Source organism: Schistocerca serialis, chromosome 1 (assembly GCF_023864345.2).
Source record: "Schistocerca serialis cubense isolate TAMUIC-IGC-003099 chromosome 1, iqSchSeri2.2, whole genome shotgun sequence".
Classification (NCBI taxonomy): domain Eukaryota; kingdom Metazoa; phylum Arthropoda; class Insecta; order Orthoptera; family Acrididae; genus Schistocerca; species Schistocerca serialis.
In genome coordinates, this window is record NC_064638.1 from 525552788 (window position 1) to 525559796 (window position 7009).

Genomic DNA, 7009 nt, shown 5'->3' on the forward strand with positions numbered 1-7009 from the left:
CTGCACCGTGCGAGTGATTATTGCTTGTACAGCCCTCTCGCAGTGTCCGGAGCAAGTATGGTGGGTCTGACACACCGGTGTCAATGTGTTCTTTTTTCCATTTCCAGGAGTGTAGATACTGCCTACAGGAAAATTAGAGAGACCTTTGGAGAAAAGGGAACCACTTGTATGAATATCAAGAGTTCAGATGGAAACAGAGTTCTAAGCAAAGAAGAGAAAGCGGAAAGGAAGAAGGAGTATATAGAGGGTCTATACAAGGGCGATGTATTTGAGGACAATATTATGGAAGTGGAAGAGAATGTAGACGAAGATGAAATGGGAGATATGATACTGCATGTAGAGTTTGACAGAGCACTGAAAGACATAAGTCGTAACAAGGCTCCAGGAGTGACAACATTCCATTAGAACTACTGACACCCTTGGGAGAGCCAGCCCTGACAAAACTCTACCATCTAGTGAGCAAGATGTACGAGACAGTCGAAATACCCCCAGACTTCAAGAAGAACATAATAATTCCAATCCCAAGGAAAGCAGGTGTTGACAGATGTGAAAATTACCGAACTATCAGTTTAATAAGTCACAGCTGCAAATTACTAATGAGAGTTCTTTACAGACAATTGTTAAAACTGGTAGAAGCTGATCTCGGGGACGATCAGTTTGGATTCCATAGAAATGTTGGAACACGTGAGGGAAAACTGACACTATGACTTGTCTTACAAGATAGATTAAGGAAAGGTAAACCTACGTTTCTAGTATTTGTAGACTTAGAGAAAGCTTTTGACAATGTTGACTGGAATACAATTTCTGAAATTCTGAAGGTGGCAGGGGTAAAATGCAGGGAGCGAGAGGATATTTACAATTTGTACAGAAACTAGATGGCAGTTATAAGAGTCAAGGGGCATGAAAGGGAAGCAGTGGTTGGGAAGGGAGTGAGACAGGGTTGTAGCCTATCCTCGACGTTGTTCAATCTGTATATTGAGCAAGCAGTAAAAGAAACAAAAGAAAAAATTCAGAGTTGGAATTAAAATCCATGGAGAAGAAATAAAAACTTTGAGGTTCGCCAATGCCATATAACATGTAGACCGGCAATGACAAGAAAAGTGTTTCTGAAGAGGAGAAATTTGTTAACATTGAGTATAGATTTTCGTGTCAAGAAGTCTTTTCTAAAAGTATTTGTATGGTGAGTAGCCATGTATGCATGTGTAATATGGACGATTAATAGTTTTGACAAGAAGAGAATAGAAGCTTTCGAAATGTGGTGCTACAGAAGAATGCTGAAGATTAGATGGGTACATCATGTAACTAATGAGGAGGTACTAAATAGAATTGGGGAGAAGAGGAGTTTGTGGCACAACTTGACATGAAGAAGGGATCAGTTGGTGGGACATGTTCTGAGGCATCAAGGGATCACCAATTTAGTATTGGATAGAAACATGGAGGGTAAAAATGGTAGAGGGAGACCAAGAGATGAATACGCTAAGCAGATTCAGAAGGATGTAGGTTGCAGTAGGTACTGGGAGATGAAGAAACTTGCACAGGACAGAGTAGCATGGAGAGCTGCATCAAACCAGTCTCTTGACTGAAGATCACAACAACAACAACAACATCTTTGGCTGACTTCTATATCTCTGGCTGACATCAATATCTTTGCCTAAAAACTTTATTGTATGTGGTTTATTTACGTTTTGACAATACTAATACATATTAGTAGGTGGATGATTGAATTCGCAAACCTTTACGTCGAAGTCAAGATTTATGCATAATGGGTGGTTGAAAAACTGTGTTTAGAAAATGGAGGTTTCATGGAATCGGTTTACCAACAAAAAAGAGGAAGCAGCTCGAAATGAAGAACAGAAGCTCTCAGCTCCAGCATCGAAACTTAGGACAGGAACATTGTACAGGTGCTTGAATGATGTTGATATTGATTCCACTGGATTCAGACTTATTGATTTAAAGCTTCTCTGGCAGGTTATAAAGTTTTCATGTTCATGTGCTAGCTGTAAAAACACGGAATGCGTCATTGTTATTGAAGAAAGAAGAATAAGAATAGCTTTTGATTTTAAATTAATTCATGTAGCTGTGAATTTTCATTTTCCTCCTCCAAACAACTGACACTGGTACCTATGAAAGCAATTTTAGGTTAGCATATGCTCTGAAATGCCCTTGGACAGGGCAGGGAAGACGCTAATTTATTGTGTGGTTTTCTGAACATGCCTCCACCCTGTACAAGGTTTGCAAAAATAAATAAAGAAATATCTGGTCCTGTGTGCGATACTGCCAAAGTTTCTATGAAGAAAGCACTGGAGGAATTGGTGGAAATAAACCAAAAAGAGATTCTGAGGTAGATATTCATGACAGTGAGTCTCCTACAAATGTTACTGACCTGTGTGTGTCTGTATATGGGACCTGGATGAAAAGGGGTAACGCATCTTTGTATGGAGTTACAACTGTTATTGGTATTGACTCAGGTAAAGTTTTAGATGTAGAAATTATGTCTAAATACTGCCACCAGTGTGCAACAAGAAAATGTCCAACGATAAAGGCAGTGAGAAACTGTGGCGAGAAAAGCATGCTCTAAAAATTATAGTGGCTCAAGTGGCGGTATGGAGGCTGCTGCAGTTGTGAGGATGTTCTCCAGATTTGAGGACCATTATGGTGTTAGGTATACGAAATACCTTGGTGATGGGGACTCCTCTTCGTTCAAAGCTGTAGCAGATAAAAATCTGTACAACACAACGATTTCTCTGTTTTACATTTTTTACGTTATTATAAGCCTTTTCTCAAAAAGTGCGAGACCCGTATTTTTTTGTTTTTTTGGTTTTTTTTTTTTCAACCTCCGACTGCTTAGTATAGAAGCTACGCGAGCAGCAGAAAAGTGGACATGTACTGTAGGCTACTGCGAGACTCTAGTACTACACACTCCACCATTGCCGACCTCAAAGCATCAGTCTGCGTTGCATTACAGCCACGTAAACATGGCTGCCGTCATAGTTGCTCCCGTCAAGTGTGAAATACGAAGTGTAATTCGTGTTTCTGCGAGCAGAAGGGATAGTACAGCAGAAATTCATCGGAGAATGAGCCAGGTGTATGGTGATAACTTCATGACTAATGGTGTTGTGCGTGAATGGTGACGAAAGTTTAAAGATGGCTGAAATGACGTACGTGATGAAGGGGGCCATAGACACAAGTCTATCATTACAGCCGACCTTTTTGAACGAGTTGACAGAATGGTTAGAGAAATTCGTAGGTTCACCATAACTGCTTTCACGTTTTCCCTGAGCTGAAGACGTGGCTACCTGGAGGGCAGCACTTTCAAACCTACGAAGATCTTCAGAACAACGGCAATGCTCATTTGAAATCATTGGCGGCAACATTTTTTGAAGAGGGTATTGCAAAGCTTGTCCACAGGTACGATAAATGTCTCAACCTTTTAGTGGCTGTATTGAAAAGTAACCATAAGTGTGCAAAACTTCTGGTAAAAAAATAATTAATTTTTATGAACTAGTCATTTATTTATAGCCTATTGGAGGTTGAAAAAAACGGCCCTGGAACTAAAAAATACGATATCCTGCCATTACATTCTGATTTTATGATGATTGTATGTAGAAAAAAAGTTAATTTTGGATGTGCAAAATTAAAAACTCTGTTAATGATACAATTTGTACCATCAATTAATAACTGTAGCTCAATGGTCTTATAAGCTTCTCAGGACACAACAATAAAATTTTGAGATTAATTGCATGATTAGAATTTGAGTTATGGCTTTTTATAAAAAAAAGACAATAAAAAACTAAAAATTCAAATTTTAAGCAAAATATTAATCCTGCATATTTTATTATATTTTTCCAGTAAGGCACAGCTCTTTTGCTTTATGCGTGCAAAATTTTAAATTTGTGCCATAATAAATATGGCTGTAATGATTTTTAAATAAATATTTACATTTTATGTTACATACCCCCTAAAGAGAGGTTTTCAAGATGATATCCCTACACAAGGGATGATAAAAACTCTTAATGATTTTAGGAATTAGCAAACACAAAAATTTAATGAACAAACACAAAATTTTAACGATGTAACACAAAAATTTAATAATTTAACACAAAAAATTGAAGGTATTTCAAAACAACAAACATAAACATTTAATGATTTTCGAAATTATGTGACACAAAAAAATGAGGAACTTTCAAGTGAACAAATAAAAAAATTTGATGACCTAAGTAAAAAGTTGTGCACTGACTTGTCAAATGGTTTAATGTGTAAGTTGTCCAAAATGGGAACAGAATTAAAACTGGAGCTACTGACAGATCTGTCTCAGGAAATAGATAAGTTAGGTTGAAAGGTATCAGATGTTGACAAGACACAGGGAGGAAATGGCAGGTAAGCTGAAAAACGTGAGTGACACACAGATTAAAAGGCAGAGGAGTCTATCAGAAACTAATAAAAGTGTAAAGGAGATGAAAGATACTACTACAGAGTTGTAAACTGTATGTGAAGCCGAACAATGCAACGGCAGAAGCAGACGGTACTTTTTGCCTGTCTGTTCTCCTTGAAGACAGTAGGGAGTATACAGCCTTTTTATGTGGGGGCATAAGCTATGAATTTTTGTCTCGCCTTTCCGCTTAAATGCGAGCGCAGGTGTCTTCATTTCTGCATTAGACAAAGTTTTAGGTCCAGAATTACTTAATAAAGTCACTGCCTACGTGGACGACTTGCTAATAGCAACATCTTTCTGGGAAGAGCATTTGCGACTTTTGGGGACAAGAACTATATCGATTCTCAGAATACAGTGTTACAGCAAATTTAAAGAAGTCTGAATTTGGAAAGGGAAAGGTCAAATTCCTAGGGAACGTCATATCACCACAAGTTTTTTGACAGATTATGAGAAACTAGTTGCAATCAGACATTTCTTCCCCACCTCAGAACAAAGAACAACTCAAAGCTTATCTGTTTCTCTTTAGAAAATTTATTCCGGACCAGTTGCTGAACTGCGATGCCCATTAAAATTGTTATGGAAGAATGACCCATGGGTATGGACCAGTCAGTGTCAAACCGACTTTTAACATATAAAAGAATCTTTACTTAATGCAAATATATTGCATCACCCAGACATGTCACAAGAGTTTTGTTTAAGAACTGATGCGTCTTCTCAGAGTCTAGGGGCAGGCCTATTCCAAATCACTGAAACAGACAACAAACAGTCAAGAGAATTAGTTTTGCAAGCAGAACTCATATTGAATGTGTGTGATCATATTCAGTATAGGTGTTCGAAGCTCTCTCTATAGTTGGGCTTTTAAGAAATTCAAATATTTTTCGTGGGGAAAACACACCAAAGTCTACTATGACCAACAAGCGCTTTCTTTTCTCTTGATAGTGCAAATTACTGCCCAGAAGAATATCCATGTGGTGTCTTTTCTTGCAGAAAATCAGTTCCGAGTTAGTGTACATCAAAGGTAAAAGAAACATAATTGCTGATGTCTCATCAAGGGTACCTCAAAGGTTACGTGAACTTTTAGAACGCAACGAACAGAACTATGAAATCCATGTCTTACTGATGCAAGACAAAACACACCAACACTATTATGTAAAAATGTGCAATAGCCTGAAGCAATTGCAAGAAGAAGATCCACACTCGAAAATGGTAAAACTCAAACTATGTGAAATATTTATACTTTTTGTAATGGAATACTGTTTCACCAACGTAAACCTAACCAAGAACACTAGTGTTTACCTGTAAAGTCTGTAGATGAATTCATTCTTTACATTCACAATGTATGGGATCATTATGGTGTTACTAAGCGCACCGATAAGATAAGTGCGTACTGCTATTTCCCGAACATGCACCGTCAAATTCTCCAAGTAATTCGGAAATTTGTTACTTATCAGAGGACCAAATGCTCCAACAAATCAAAATTAATTGACCTGCGTCCAATAGTTCCCACAAACCTTTAGAATTAGTAGCATTGGATGCTGCCAGTCCTTATCTGAAAGGAGAAGGAGGTGTTGAGTATGAATTTGTCCTATATGATGTTCTTTCCAAGTATGTTAAGTTGTACACTGAGGGGTCAGTCACGCAGGTTCTATTATAAGAAGAATTATACACCACTATCTCCCGAGAGTAGTGAAGCTGTTCATATTGTTAACTAACTATGCATCGTACTTCACTGGGAACAGATGGAAGGAATTCACCACGACCACAAATAAAATAAATACATACTGGTCTCACGATTCCACCCCCAAGCGAGAGTGTTTAATGAATCTAATAGATTTACAAACATACGCTGCTACACACCACAGAAACATACAAAATGGATCGATTTTGTCTCGCCATCTCATCAACTCATTAATAACTCATCACATACTTCTACAGTTTTGACAGCAACTGAATAAATGTTTAAGAAACGAAAAATGGACGAATTGGTAAAACCATTGCCTAAAGCACCCAAGAGATATGTGTCATTTGAAGAAAAAATACGCCAAGTCTTGATTAATATAAGAGAAAAGACCAGGCAGAGTGAAAAATCTTACGATAAAAATTAGGACGCACTGTACAATACCATACAGGACAAGAAGGACTGTTGTGAATGTACCCAAAGCGTACCAAACACGGAAAATGGCAAACATAACTGCAAATGGCAACTCTTATATACTAGCCCATTTGTAATTACACAAGTCCCTCATCCAGGATCATTTACATTAGTTTACCTTGTAAGTGGAAAGGCCGAGGGCCTTTATCCACACAAGGACCTAAGGGAATTTGTACACTGAATGGGTATGAAGAAAGGTTAAAACGCCTCATGAAGTTATTGTACTTAAGTATAGTGAAAATATTTCACTATAGTTTTGAAAGATGTTCACTTAGTTTTAGGATAGGTTTCTCTCTTGTTATTTATATGTGTGTAAATAGAAATAAGGCAGGTCATTAGTTATTTAAGATTCTGTTCACTGACAAAAGGGTGTCGTGAAATAAGTAATAAGCTAAATTTAATCGCCATTATGTGACTTTACAACT